Consider the following 15,863-nt stretch of genomic DNA (forward strand, 5'->3'; position numbering starts at 1 on the left):
TTAAGGTCTCAGCTTAACCCACGGCCATATTTCTGCTAGTGTGATTGCCTAACTAAAAGATCCATTAAAATGGAATGAATAGGGAAATCTAAATGTGTTCCATTAGAATTTGTTTCTCTCTCTCCCGGGGGAAGAAAAATGAATCTCCCCAACGTTTGACCAAACAATGGCCACATTCACACCATACAATTAAAACACTATGGTGCAGCTTTATACAGTCTTGGTTCCCCACCAAGAAATATAATTTGTTAAAGACGGTGAGAGTAGTTAGAAGACCCCCATTTCCCCCAGAGAACTACAGTTCTCAGGGTGCTTTAACAATCAGTTCCTCTTCAGAGGAAGGCTATACTCCTTTGAAAATATATAGGATTGTCAAGTTTCATGTTTCTTTCCACCATTTACATGCAATATCCATTTTCACTAATTTTTATCTTGGTTTGGATCTTAGTTGATTTATTGGTGTGATATATGTTGCTTACTGAGAACGTTTCTTAGGCCCTGTCTGCACCATACACTTAAAGCAGTACCATACTGCCTTAAACAGTCATGGCTTCCTCCAAAGAATCCTGGGAACTATAGTTTGTTAAGGATGCTGGGAGTTATTAGGAGATCTCTATTCCCCTCACAGAGATACAATTTTGAGAGTTCCCAGTAATAAGAGATTGGTTGTTAAACCACTCTGAGAATTGTAGCCCTGTGAGGGGAACTAGGGGCCTCCAAACAACTTTCAGCACCCTTAACAAAAAACAGCTCCCATAATTCTTTGGGGGAGGTCACGACTGTTTAAAGTAGCATCATCATTTTTTAAACAGACAGTGTGAATGTGGCCTCAGTGTCAATGGCTATGCTGAATTTTCACACAGTACTTTAGTGTAAAGTACATCAAGCAACTGGTGGGAGCTTCTTCTTTTTTGTCCTAAAAAATAAGAAAAAGAGTGAGTTTGGGGAAGAAGCAAGCCCAAAAGCCAAAGTCATTATTTTTACATGGAATGTTTCACAGCAAACACAAACAACGGGGGGTCCTGACTGAACTTCTCCACTCCCCTGCCGTTTGTGTGCATGATAGTTTGGCAATTACACAGCTTTGGTTGAAACAGTCAGTTAGGCAGGGAAGTTCACACATACCGTGGGGAATGGGGGGGGGGGAGCAGGAGGTTGGGACATTGCTTGTCAACAAGGAGAAGAACATGTCCTCATCTGAATGAATTTAAGAAATAATCCAGGCTTGGCTTCTCCATTTATGCTTTTGCAAGAAAGTGGTGTGTTTTTTTCCTTAAAGACAGAAAGAAAACTACCCAACTTTGTTCTTTGTGTCTCAAAATCAAGGGGCTTGCAAGTTAAGGTATAAGGACACTGCAAATAAGGGTTCTACGGTGAAGAGAATCTGTGGGAGTTTGCAGCTAATGAGACTTGGTGATGGCTTTGGACAGCATGCATGCTTAGGCGATGCATGCACAGGCACTCGAAGAGGCTTCCTGACACACATTGTCATACATCTATAAAAGGGTGCACTCTGTTAATCAAGAATATTTGTTTTAAAATTCATTTGTTTCCTTAATACAGATCTCAAAATTATTGTTTCTCCCCTTGCAACACAGAAATCCCTAGAGACAGAATAGGCTGTTGATTGCTTATTGATGTTGCTAATTAGAACTAGTAAACTGGGGAGAACGGAGGGCTGGTTGTTTTTTGTTTGGTCAAGGAAGCCATTCAAACACTGCTCTACACTCCTGTTCTCTCTGATATCCAGATATGCTGCCTTAACTGTATGCCAATGACTTCATGTGGCAGTTCAAGAGCTCAAGTCCAGATTCCTGGCAGCACAGAAGAAAGGAGACAAAAGTTAATGAAATTGTTCTTCAGTAAGCATGGCCTAGTTCTCAGTAAAGTGGCAAGCCAGTGTAATCTCTGCAGTAGCCATGAGTGGTCATTGTGGGGATATTGCAGAGCTGCCCTCCTTACAGGCACAGCTGCCACTTACCTGGCCTGAATGGGGTGGACAGGGCAGGGGGGTGTCACAGCCAGATACCTGAATTTCCTTGCAGCTGTGTTTTTAGAATTCACTTTCCAGTTTCTGAGCAGTCTCCAAAGGAAGCCCCATACACAATGCACTGCAGTAGTCAATCTTTGATCAGGGGTTGGCCTCAAAAACAAAAAGGGACAGCCATGTGGCTCCAAATGAGTTTTATTCTATTCCAAAGAATTCCAAGGAACCACAACACTATATAGCCCTATATCCATTGTTTTTTAGTAGTTTGTTAGCTAGTCAGATAAATGAACCAAGCTGCATTAGGAGAGGCAACAGACTAAACAAAAACATTAAAAGCCAGAGCAATTGCAAAATCTTCCCCTTCCTTCCCTGACAAGATGGGGGCTTTTTATAAAAAGGTGTACGTTCTTCTCTGTTGTTCAGGATGCACGAAAACCACAACCTCAATGTGGCGAGTCAATCTTAAATTACCGAAGAGACAGAGAGAGGGAGCATTAAGGTCACTGGGGAGGCCATAAGCTACATCACTTATAGAGATGGATAATTAGAGAGTGTGATGGTGATGCCAGGCCCCTTTTTTGAGCCAACTGCAGTTTATAGAGCTGCTCCCGCTTACAAACATCCCAGAATCAAATGCATACATTTTAATAACAGGAAATAAATATGTGCTGAGGGAGTTATTATTCCATTAATGTTCAAACAATGCCAGTGACTTGCCAATAAGGACCTCATCTGAGTCATTTAAATTATAAAAGGGAAGGGCAGGATAGCAGGGGATCAGGTCTACTTCAGAGTTGCATTGCCACACACATTGGAATGCATCTCTCTTGGAGACTACAGCTAAGTCTGCCACAAGGGGAAGGCAACTGAGTTGCAACATAACCCCCACTCCTCCCCCCCCCCCAAATAAGATGCAATGCAATGCAATAAAAAATAAAATAACTAGTCATGCAACAAACCACTCTTGGTTGCAACTGAATTCCCTCTGCATAAAGCTGAATGTATGTCAGGAAATGTACTTTATTCCATAGACTCACAACTCAAATACCTGAGCTGGTTAGAGCAAGGTGCTGACAATGCTAAGGTTGCAGGTTTGATCTCCATAAGAGGCAGCTGCATATTCCTCCATTGCAGGGAGTTGGACAAGATCAGGCTTCCTCAACCTCGGCCCTCCAGATGTTTTTGGCCTACAACTCCCATGATCCCTAGTTAGCAGGACCAGTTGTCAGGGATGATGGGAATTGTAGTCTCAAAACATCTGGAGGGCCAGGGTTGAGGAAGCCTGGACTAGATGATCCTCAGGGTCCCCTCCAACTCTATGATTCTATCAATCTATCCATCTATCTACCACCTCCTTTACAGGCCACCTTGCGTGTTAACATCAGAAGAGAGGGTCCTATTGGTTTCTCCACCACTCTCAGAATCTTTGCCTACCTGGAATGCATCTTTGAGTTCTGGTCATGTCTCTTGCTTGTCTGGATAGATGCTAGAGGAGGGTGTGTATGTGCAGAAACTACCCTACTGTAGAAACGTAAAAATGGTACCGTTGTACACTATGGCACATCCCATTACCAACATGTTGCCCTCAGAAGGTTGTACAGAAAGGAATGTGGTGCTTGGGCTAAAAAAGGTTGCCCACCCCCTTTTAAAGATCCTATCAATATGTAGCCGTCATCACCATCTTGAACTCTCTCCTCCCTCTCTAAATAATAATAATAATAATAATAATAATAATAATAATAATAATAATAATAATAATAATAATTTTATTTATATCCCGCCCTCCCGAGCCAAAGCCGGGCTCAGAGCAGCTAACAACAGTAAAATGATAAAACATTCTAAAATCATTTCATTATAAAATTAATTCAAATCAGATTAATGGCAACCATTGGGCTACAGTTCTGTGAGGATTGCCAAAGGAGGGAGTTAAGCTGTGCCCTGGCCAAAGGCCTGGTGAAACAGCTCTGTCTTGCAGGCCCTGCAGAAAGAATGGCAAATAAAATAAAAACCCGTTCCTCATCAATTATAATATAAAGCACTTGACATTTAAAATAAATAAAATAAAATAAAATAAAAAGAAAGAGATGATGGTCCCAAGAAATAGAAAAGCAAAAAAACAGACTGGCTGGCCAAGATCATATGCCAGCAAGGGATGACCTTTTCTGATCGAAAACCTGATTAAAATGGCTTAAAGAAATCATTATTGGGGAGAAACATATTGAAAAGATCTCCCCGAACGGGAAAGCTTCAAAGGCTTGGGGAGGATAACTAATGTTCTCAAAACTGGGGGTGGGGGGAGCAGCCCGGTCTTTGTGTTTTGTTCTCTGCATCACACTTCTCAAGCGCTGACCCCTCGTGCTCTGAATCTGCCGGGTTCTAAAGCTCTAAACTCTGAGCACACAATGCCCTTGAGTGGGGGTTGAGGGTGTCATTCATCTGCGTTGTCTGTCTCTGCATACATCTGCTTCCCTTCTTCACTGCGGACTGATATGGTGAAAACAATATGTGAGAGCTACTTCACATTCTCTGGCTTATTAGACCAGTAACAGCATACTCTCACCACCACTGCAACTCTTAGTGGGTACTGCTTTCTAAATAATACTTGGGGATCCAGAAGGCATATGAATCAATGTAAAAGGATCTATCATCTATCTATCTATCTATCATCTATCTATCTATCTATCTATCTATCTATCTATCTATCTATCTATCTATGCAGTTTACAATATAAAAGCAAAAAAATGCCATTAAAACCAAAATACAATTTAAAACCAACGAATCAGTCAAATAAAACCATGTAAAAATACATAAAAGAAAATTTCAGGGGATTACCAAATATAAAACAAGGTCCAATCTTATGGGTCAGGGAAAACTTGCTCAAAAAGATGTCTTCATAAGAGATAGAGAGTTTGATAACATAAAGGAAATGTAGTAAAAATGCTTGCTTGTTGTTCCTTGTAAAACTAAGGTACAGACATAGCATGTTCATAAATGTCAGCATGACTCTTCCGGATCCCATTGAGGCAAGCGACAGCTTCCCAAGGCATCACTATTAACTTTAAGTCATTTATTTGGAAATGTGAGCTTTTCCTTCCTTTATTGAACAAGATTTATATACAGCTTAATTTTAAAAATTGCAAGCCTAGAATAATTAAACATATTATTAAGGAAACATTAAATATAAGCTGACATAAATTTATCAAAATGGATAGTCAACAGTTTTAAAAACAATATATTGCAAGTCTGGATAGGTTTACCTAAACAGAAAAGTTTTAGCAGGCTTCAAAAACAATACAATGCTGTCTGCTTCATATACCGTATTTTTCGCTCTATAACACGCACCCGACCATAACACGCACATAGTTTTTAGAGGAGGAAAATCCATAGGCATGCCACCCATAGGCATTTCTTCCATAACACACACAGACATTTCGCCTTACTTTCTAGGAGGAAGAAAGTGAGTGTTATGGTGCAAAAAATACGGTAAATAGGGAATTCCAGGAAATAGGTGCTCACAGACACATTTGTGGCAGTCCATGACAAACATTATATGGTAGATGTAAAAATGCCAGTTACACATATCATAGCACTCAAGTGGATACATATGGGGTGAAGCCATTCAACATGTAAACTGCTACCAAACTCTTTCAGGTTTAATATACTGATAGTACTAATAGGAACACCTTGAACATGGTCTAGGAGCTCCACTGGCATGTGACCCTCAGAAGATCAACCAGAGGGATATGTGGCCATCAAACTGCAAATGTCTCCCCACCCATGAACTGCGACCTCTGTTCTTCACCAAGGATATGAGCATGTGGCTCCTTGGCCAAGCACTCAAGCTTCCACAGATCTCTTTGACTCCCTTCGTTGTCCCTGTTTTCTACCTGGTTCTTGCTGACAACCTCCCTCTCCTCTCCTCTCCTCTCCTCTCCTCTCCTTCCTGCCCCTCTCCAGTTTGCCATAAGGATGACCAGATATTCTACTGTAAGAGAGGAGAGCCCCCCATTTAATCTAGTCCAGCATTCTGTTCTTGCTGTGGCCAACCAGATGCCCATGGGAAGCCCATAAAGCAGAAACTGAGCACAACAGTGCTCTCCCCACTTGCGGTTCTCAACAACTTGTATTCAGAGACATAGTGCCTCTGACAGGGGAGGTAGAACATAAGACATCGTGGCTAGGAGCCACGGAGAGCCATTATCATCCATGTTTTATTTTTAACGAATAAATAAAAGAACTCCATCTTGTCATTTCCACGTTCTATGATAACATATTTGTGTGTGTGTGTGTGTGTGTGTGTGATATTTCATTTTTTAAAAAGCAAGTTTCCATGCTAACTAGTAACACTCTGCTCAAAATGGCAGGTGGTGCTGAATAGTTTAAACCTCCCATTTTCAGCTTCAATATCTGACACGGACTCATGTATGGCACAGCGACAGGATCAGTTTGAGCAAATCCCTCCTTCGCTCAAAGACACATTGTCTTATCAGTGGAGAGTGAAAGTGCAGTTGGAGTATAACGCAAGCCCATTTCTCGCAAGCTCAGAGCTTAAGCACTTTGTTATTGGTTATTAGGGCTGGAGTCCCAGAGATAAACTTACAACTACTGTACCCCAGTTAAGGGCAAGTAAGCAAAATCCCTGACAAAAGTCTGTTGTAAAATGATGAATAAGCCTCCTAAATTGCCATAAGGCGCAAGTGACAATGGAATCGTATTTGTCAGACATGCATTGTAACCCTAAGGTTATCATACTGGGCCAGCAGATACAGAAGGAGTATTTAACATTATCACCCCTAATCATTTTTCCTACCGGCTAAAAAACTCTACTGGGAGCACTACCACTTAGAGGTAGATGTGTGTTCCACTAGATGTTGTAGAAAGCATTTGGAGAAGGGAAAAGAAAACTATATCAAAGGCCACTGTACTCATATTCACACAATATATGAGAAGTGAGATTGTGTGTGTGTGTGTGTGTGTGTGTGTGTGTGTGTGTGTCACATGTATCACACGCAAACTTACTTAACCATGTCCCAAAAGGCCTGGAGTTTTAAATAATAAAATACTGCAGATTACTACTTTATTGGTTAAAAAAAAAAGCTTATGAAAAATTATCTCTTGCCCTGTGGGAAGACATTTTATCTGAAATTATAGCAACTCCAAAAGAGCACTCTGATATCAAATTTAGAACTTAAAGCAGCTTTCCGTAACATTTGCTGTCAAGAAAAAATAAAATAGGCCACACTATATTATTCCTATGGCAAATGAAATCATAAAGTGCAACTCTTCCTTTGGAAAGGAAGACATTTTATCTTCCTTATGTCTTCTTCCCTTGTAGGTCAAATATAGATGGTTCACCTGGTATAACCTCAAAGTCTGTCTATTTCAGTTCTCCCAGTTTATCATTTCCTCCCCAATTTTAGATTTATTTCTCCACCTTTCTGCAATTTGCAAATCATTTTTTCTTAAAAATTATCCCAAAAGTGTTTCAGCATTTTTATGCAAATTTATCCTAATAAACACATATTTTTTTTTGCAAGGCGGTTTTCCTTCATACAATGCATTTTTTGCATGTTATCTTCACTACTATGCATCTGTATGTACATGTTAGGTTGGCATGTGCATTTCTATACACATTACTTGGCTGGAGAACTATATTGCAAAATTAGAACAAGTGAAAATTCTGAAGGATGGCTGATTTATGGTTTGTGCATTTTTTGGGAACGTGCAAATTTGGTAGCTTCGCCTTTAATTGTGAACTGATTCAAATCCCCCCCCCCAGCAGTACCCCACTATTTTCCACACACACACACACACACACACACAGTTTGCTGCAGGACTTCTTCCATTTTCTGGGTTTACTATTCAATAGTTTGTTTTCCTCTCATTTCAGAGGCCAGAAGTTGTCTACTGAAGATAAAGGTCACCACCAAGACCAAAACTTTTAAAGCAAGCTTCCTCAAACTCGGCCCGCCAAATGTTTCGGCCTACAACTCCCATGATCCCTAGCTAGCAGGACCATCTCAAAACATCCGGAGGGCCGAGTTTGAGGAAGCCTGTTTTAAAGCATTCTGTCACAACCAATCTACTTTTTTAAAAAAAATGATTTTTAAAACTTTTTATTTGCTGTTAAGAAAGTGACAGGGAAATATCCTGATAAATGTGGGATGAATGAATGGTTGATGGGAAGATGTGCAAACACCATCCAGTGATGTCTGTTGAAGTGTCATACACTGTGCCCATTTGTGTGAATGAAATTTAGCATGACCTGTTGGTATATTGGTCATGTAGCCACAGTTCCATAGCATTACAGACCCTGCAGTGTGAAAGGAACATTAGAAAATGGGGCAAAAGTGCTAGAGTTAAAGATGGGAAAACTAATGTAATATTCCCCACATCTGAATGCACCACAAGATCAATCTGGATGAATGCTGAATAAACAGGTTTTCTGTGGAAGCCCAAAAGACAGTTGAAACAAAAAAAAGGTTGACAGTTAACACACACACACACACACACACCAATTTCAGTCTTTAGGCAAGAAAAGCTTAGTAAAGGTTGAAGGAACTTGAAGCCCATAATGATTTATATCCTGTGAGCTGGAATGCAACTTTAAACATGGTCTTTGCTTCCAAGTTCATCTTGTCATCCCTAGATAAATATAAATTAGGACAAACCAAAATAAATGGGTGGGTACCAAAAATCCACAGAACAACTAACCATAATGGTGGTGCTAGTCCCTCAATTCAATAGCAAAAACAGCACATTACTCGGTTTAAATAACTGGTTGGGCTGAAATGAAATATTATTGGACAGAAACGCTCATCTAGTATGATACAAACAAGTCAAAAAATAGTCAGGGTACAACCACATAAAATAAAACACTGACCAGCTTTAAGTATAAACTGATCGTCTTCTCATGTTTTTGGATTCGTGTGATTATAGGCTGCAAGGCTCCATAATGTACCTTTAGAAAAGAAAAAGTCTTGTTCATTGGAGTTGCCAAACACAGGTTTTTTTAAAAAAGTAAAATAAAATAAACACACACACATTTATGCAGACAGAAAGGTGCCGATCAAAAGCAATTCAAAACGAAGGACTTATTTGCAGAAAACAGATGGAGTTCAATGCCAGAGGACACTGCGGTGACCACTATCATATGACGTGTAGCTATAGAGGACTAAAGTTGTTGAGGGCAGCTTACTTTGTGGCCATGAAGAATGGAAACAGCAATCCAACCACTGTGTTTGTAGAGCTCCCCTTATACTAGGTGATGAGGATGACCAGTAGGTGATTGTGGCCAAGCTCATCACTCAGAATGGGAACAAAGCAAGGGAGCTCCAGAGCAGGGGAGAAGAACAGGGCAAATGAGGCACTGCCTCACTGTTTCAGTCTTCCCTTGGCTAACCCTACATAGTCAGTCCAGGGGGTGGACCTGGCTATCAGCCTCTTTCTCCTTAGCCTCTGTGTTGTACTTGTAGAATTCAGCAAGGAGGAGGATGGGGACAAAGCCAGAGATGGAGCCATTGGCTCTGGCTCCATCAGCTGTTGGCTTTGGTGCCACCTACTGTTGGCTTCCCTACCTTCCACCTAGTACCACTGGGCACCAGCCTACACTGGGGGTGCAGTCACTTTGCAACTGAAGGACTATCTTCCCTCTGGGGGCCATGTGGGTGGAGCAATGGATACAACTCTGACTGTTTATAGTATGATGAGTGACACCTGGCTTCCTTGGCTGTGACCAGCAGACAAGTGGTGATGAGGGAAAGAAGAAGGCAGAAGGGAATAGGAGGGAGGCAAACAGTGTATTATTGAATTTGTGAAAGTTAAATGCATGTGTGAAGTGCCTACACTGTATTTTTTAATGAATGGCCCTTGTTACATGTATGTCAAGACAATTTGCAAACACATAATATAAGCAGCTACAAATGATTATTCAAACAGTACAGACAATAACTTAAGACAGGGTTGGAGAGGGATACAAAATAAGCTTGCCAAAACGTCAAAAGTTTCTGGAAAGTAGAGGTCTTGAATCAGTTCTATAATGCAAAAGTTGTGTAATCAGTGGCGTAGCGTGGGTTCTCAGCACCCGGGGCAAGGCAAGTAATTTGCGCCCCCTAACCCATGGATTTTAGCACTCGAGTCTCTTCCGCGCCCCCCCAGATGTTGCGCCAGGTGAGCCAGGCCCCCCCTGCATCCCCACGCTACGCCACTGCTCCCACCACATGTCTTCAGGACAGCCATCCGAAGGCTGGCGCGGGGAGAAGGTCTCTCCGCCCCACTGCCAGGCTTTAGAGCATCCTTCCGAAGCCTGGCGGCGGGAGGAGGTCTCTCCGCCCCACCGCCAGGCTTCGGAGCAGCCTTCCGAAGGCTGGCGGCGGGAGGAGGTCTCTCCGCCCCACCGCCAGGCTTCAGAGGAGGTCCGAGAACAGTGGGGAAGACGCGCTGCACTTCCCCGATGTCCCGGAGATTTCCCTATGGGCTTTCGTCTTGCGAAGGAAGCCCATAGGGAAATTCGTTTTGCGAAGCGCCTCCAAAACGGAAAACCCTTTCGTCTAGCGGGTTTTCCGTCTTGCGAGGCGTTCGTCTTGCGGGGCACCACTGTACCTGAGGTCTATAGTTAGAGACTCACCATTTCCCCAGTTGGCTTGGCCCCCAATTTCTCTTACTATAGAATTTGGGGCTGGTGGTGGAGGAAATGATTATTCTTCCCCCTTGCTACCCCCCCCCCAAAGCATAAGAGAGGGACTCCCAAGAATGTGAAGCGGGACTTCACCCCAGGGTATCTCGGAAGCCCTCGAGATACCCTGGGGCGCTTCCACCCCAGGGTATCTCAGGAAGGGAGAGCGCTCCTAAGCACGTGCAGAGCGCCTCCCTCCGCCCCCGCCACGCGGAGCTCAGCCTGCACGTGGGCAGGCCCTTTGCGTCACGTGCGCTTGGCGCGCTGCTCTCTCCAGCTTCCTCCCGGCCGGGCCAGCGGCTCCACCTCTTTTCCTTTGCCTCTTTGAGCCGCTTAATTCCCAGCAAGCAATTAGCAGGCTCGCTCCACCTCCTCCTCCTCCCGGCTTTGCTGCTGCTGCTGCGCGGCTCTTTTCCTCCACCGACGGCGCGCTGCGCCTTGGAGAGGTTCCCGCTTCCTCGAGGGGGGGCCGGCCAAACGCGCCCCCCCAAATGTTGTGCCCGGTGCGGCCGGCACCCCTGGCACCCCCCACGCTACGCCACTGTGTGTAATTCTGCAAGAGAATCAATGCCCTAAACATGGAACATGCAAGCAGGTGCTAATATCCTCAAAAATAAAGGCACAGTTTCACACATATCCATTATCATTATTATTTCAAGAGTAAGGCTAGTTTTCATATCTTTAGTTCAGGCAAGCTGATTATTTTATGTCACTAGTGGCTCCAAAATATCCTGCATTATCTGTGCTTTTAATGAGTAAAACATAGCAGCTAATTCATTCCAATACTATTTCTCACTAGTACATATTTCACCTCTTCCTTTAGTAATAAATGTCACAATACCTTCCCTTACTACTCTAAAATAATGACAAGAGAAAGCTTAGGAAAATAGCCCCTTATAAAATGATACACATCCACTGACAAACCTACTTTGCAGAGACTTTGAAAACAAAAGGCAGATTTCATTTCTCTATTCACATTTTGGCCATGTCAAATGTTTCACACTCTGCCCTCCCTGCCCCACAGCAGGAATCTTAAAGCTGTCTCAATAGCTAGCGGTGGATCCAGCAGATGGCAGCGTTGCCTTCTGCCACTTGGTACCTACTGGATGGGTTCCAGTGGACATCTTTATTCACAGCAGCTAGAGAAAGTCATTGTCCTAAGGCAATTTTGAACTGTCTCTTCCTCCTAATGCAGATGGAGTCTGTGGGTCTGAAACAGAGGTATAAGTACTACTGCAGTCCATCAAAAATGCTTTTTCCCTTTTAGTCTCTATGTGCCACACTCCCTTCCCCAAAGATGACGACAGCAGCTTTTGCTTGAGCGTAAGAAAGAGATCTTTATTTGGGCTGATGGCAGTACAGGCTCAGGAGCAAGCACAAGGTCCAAAAGTCACACGTCCAAGATACATGAGCAAGACAAGAGGTTCAGATCCAAACTACTGTATGAAAATTTCCCAACAGTTGGAACACCCATCCCACCAAACTTTTAAAGACGAGGCAGGGTGAGCTCACACATGAGACGTTCTTGCTCTATGGGACTTCTGAGTGTGCATGCATGCTCTTCATCTCAGTAGATGTGTCTCATCCCACCAATAGAGACGGAGCCTGGTTCTCAGTGACAAGACTGTGTCCTGCCCCTCTGCTTCTAGCTCTGCCACAGCACTTCCAGTTCAGACCCTTCCTTGATGCTGCTGCTGCTGTTGCCACCATGTATCAGAGGTAGGGCTTCAGTCTGAGTCAGATTACACTAGAGAAGAACCATCAGAGGGGAGCATTCCCACATTTTTATTCAAAACTGGCCAGTCACAAAGTTCAGCACTATTCTCTACAATTGCGCACAAAACCCAAACACCAGCTCTGACCAAAATGGCACGTAGGGTGCCATTGTATTACTTTGAAGTAGCAATGGCATTCAAGAGCAGGATTTTCTTCAAGTAGGTTTGCAGTTGTGCCTGTCTGAATGCTGGCCTCATGCAGTAACACCCCTTCACACAAAGAGACTCTTAAAATAAGGAAGGGGGTGTACATACTGAGGTCTTCCATTTTAATTCATTATATGCATTATGGAAATGAATATCAGACGTCAAGGCTGGCTCCAGGTCAAATCACAGTGTGATTCAAAAGGTCCCTCTGACAGCAGCAGACCCCGAACAGCATTGACCACCCCAATCTTGCTATGAACTTACTGGCAACAGTGTTGTCTCCAGAGGTCAGCTGTAGGGAATGTGGGAAATTTGAAATTCAAGAGGGTCACAGCTGTCCACTGCTGCTTTTAGGGGAAGTGTAGCAGGCGAGTTGACTTAGGCCCAGAGCGGACATCGGGCAAGTTGGCTGTAAGCCCAGCACCCTGGTAACTGCCCAGGGTTACCAAGTGTTGGCGCCAAGCCTGTCCAATGCGACTAAATGGGAAGGAGCTTCCTTGGCCTTTAAAAGGGCCCTGGCTGACTTTGAGAAAACTAGTTCTCAAGAACTTATTTGTCTTTAAGTGATAAGACCTGGGCGATTTTCAAGCAAAGAAGGAAGCACTGATTAAGGGGATATTCTAATTACTCAGCTCATCGCAGCAATAACAGTTAAAAGAGAAAAGGAAAGATGCACTTTGATGCAGAATTCCTCTCTCATTAATTTTAGAGACAATCCCTAATGCAGTCTTAGGAAGTGAGCCAAGTAAGATAAATGAGGTTGAATTTGGGGAGCATCTAAAAATCAGTTATTAGAGGCAGGAACAGTGCAGAGGTGATGAGGTGGGTTTCTTTGGCTGGGAGAGGAAGGTTGTTTAGTCAAGCTTTTTGTCTATTCCTGTTATATCTTCCATATTCAGCCATTTTAAGAGGCTGGTTGTTCTTCACAAGTAATGAAATAACAGGGATAAGTATTTATTGAAACTTTCGGTATGCATAATAAGCAGTGTCTAAACTAGTGAGTCTTGGTTAGAGACTAGACTTTACCTGTTGCAAGCACACACAAAGAGATTGCTTGTAGGTAAGAAAATGATACAGCTGTTTATTGTAGGAAATGCATAATTTGGATAGAAAAATTTCTAGTTCTTGTCTAACTAAATAGTTTAGGGAAGAACAGAGCAGCATCAACAAGGTATCATCATTTGCTACCACTGAGAGGGCCTACTCCTCTGCAAAAACCAATGTGTACAGTGTCCACCAGGGATCTTGTGTTCAAATCACAGGCCCCCAACAGAGAAAAGCACTTTACATGTCAATGGGAATACTCAACTCTTAGTCCCCTTTCCCCCAAGTTGTTGTTTTAGTAAACATGGAGATGATTAGAAAAGTGCCCATGGGTACTCAAGGGTTGTGGGGAAGCAATTTGCAGGACGTTGTGCCCAACTTGATTCCACTTGCAATAATCTGAGCTGGGGGCGGGGAGAGTGGCTTGCATAGCCAATCCTAGATCCCCTGGCACTGTATTTGGTCCCAGTCTACTGCTTTAAACCACAAGAATCCAGTCCTGAGTTACAAAGGAGTGTCTTCAGAAACATTGATTAAAATGATGTATTAAAAATCTGACATCCTCCTCCTCCTCCTCCTCCTCCTCCTCCTCCTCCTCCTTCTTCTTCTTGGATGCTAAATCTTTGGCATGCAAGTTATGGAGAAAGTAATGGCCTTTTCCACCATGAATAATGAAGTGAAAACATTTTTAAGCATCATGAAACATTTATAGCCCTAACAAAGAGAATGAAACACATTACCACCAAAGGTGAGAAAATAGTCAAGGAGAGTGCAGATTTATTGCTACCAAGCTGAAGAACCCAGACCAGAGGGAAAGCCAAAGTGAAGCACTTGAGATCATGAGGTCCTGTCAGGTTGCTCACAATTTGGTGCACAAGATTTTCCCAAAAAACAATTAAAAATACATACATAAATAATGGAAGTTCATTAAGCAATCATTTGCTTCCTTATGATCATCCTAGAAATTTAAATGTCCACTTAACTACAAAGGTGGCACTGGTTGCAAACAATATCTACTGACAGGAGGAGGGTGTAGACAGAGGGATAGACACATCAGCTTATTCCCATTCTGTGTCAGTATGGCATGTGCTCAATTGAAGGTCGATTCTGCCCCATCTTTCGTGGATTTTTTTAAATAAAGAAAATGCAAGGATAGAACCTGCGCCCTTTTGCACGTACTGCTTATGTTATTTCCTGTATAAAATGAAGCATGTGGCTTCTGTTTTTAAAAACAGAACAACAACCCAAAAAACCAAGAACCCTGGTGCAAACAGCCCAATAGATACGTTCGTGTTAAGGCTGTGAAATGGCAGTATCGAGAAAATTACACATTAGCCATCTCCATTATAAAGAAGCTGTCATCTTTCAGCACAAGGTGATCCATTAATCATCTAACAATCATTCATCCATTCTTTCCCTGAGACATTAAACTGTGGTCTTTTCTGTCTGTCACCGTTGTTGATCCAGGTGGAAATTAGAAATCCCAGAGCATTTTTTTTTAAAAGAAGAAGAAGAAGGGCCAATCTGGTGACCCTCAATCATGAGAGAGAGAGAGAGAGAGAGAGAGAGAGAGAGAGAGAGAGAGAGAGAGAGAGAGAGAATGGTTTCTATTGTCCACAGCTGTATGGGAAGCTATAACTAAGCTTAAAAGGCAACACATTTACCAGTGGCATTTTTATTCCCCTTGCTCCACCAGTGATGAAGGCACTCTGAGATACCATGAATCTGGAGGGAGCTACCTAGAATCATAATCTACGCTCATTTGTTATTTACAGACTTTCGACAGATCATCTGCCAAAAAATTAAGACATACACCTGAGATTCATTTGAAGAGATTTTTCATCATCAGTGGAACAATCTGTCTCATGTATTCTTCTCTGCCTGAAGACAGCCAATAACAGAAACAGCTGAGCACCACAAAAGTAGCCACATCCGTACCATACATTTAAAGCACTCTTATACCATTCTAACAGGTGTGGCTTGCTGCAAAGAATTCTGGGAAGTGTAGTTTGTTAAGGGTGCTGGGAGTTGTAGCTGTCTAAGGGGGTGATCTAACTGTTCTCAGCAGCCTTAACAAATTACAGTTCCCAGCATGCTTTTGTGAGAAGCCATTACTCTTAAAGTGGAAGGAGAATGGTTCCTAAATGTATGGTGGGGATGTGATGAATAATCTCACATAGCGGAAAGAAGGATGAGCATACGATGGTGATAAGTGGCTGGGCAGAATGGTTTG

The 15,863-nt window shown here is 42.8% G+C and overlaps 1 long non-coding RNA gene across 1 annotated transcript; it reads right to left on the reverse strand.

Annotated features, from left to right (window-relative positions):
• Positions 1 to 1,592: 1,592 nt before the first annotated feature.
• LOC308591224 lies at positions 1,593 to 3,696 on the reverse strand. The gene is made up of 3 exons (XR_014010072.1): positions 3,425 to 3,696; positions 2,030 to 2,143; positions 1,593 to 1,814 (listed from the first exon to the last, which is right to left on the reverse strand). It is a non-coding gene; the product is annotated as an uncharacterized lncRNA (long non-coding RNA).
• Positions 3,697 to 15,863: the final 12,167 nt, after the last annotated feature.

This window comes from Podarcis bocagei (assembly GCF_964188305.1).
Source record: "Podarcis bocagei genome assembly, chromosome: 7".
Taxonomy (NCBI): Eukaryota; Metazoa; Chordata; class Lepidosauria; order Squamata; family Lacertidae; genus Podarcis; species Podarcis bocagei.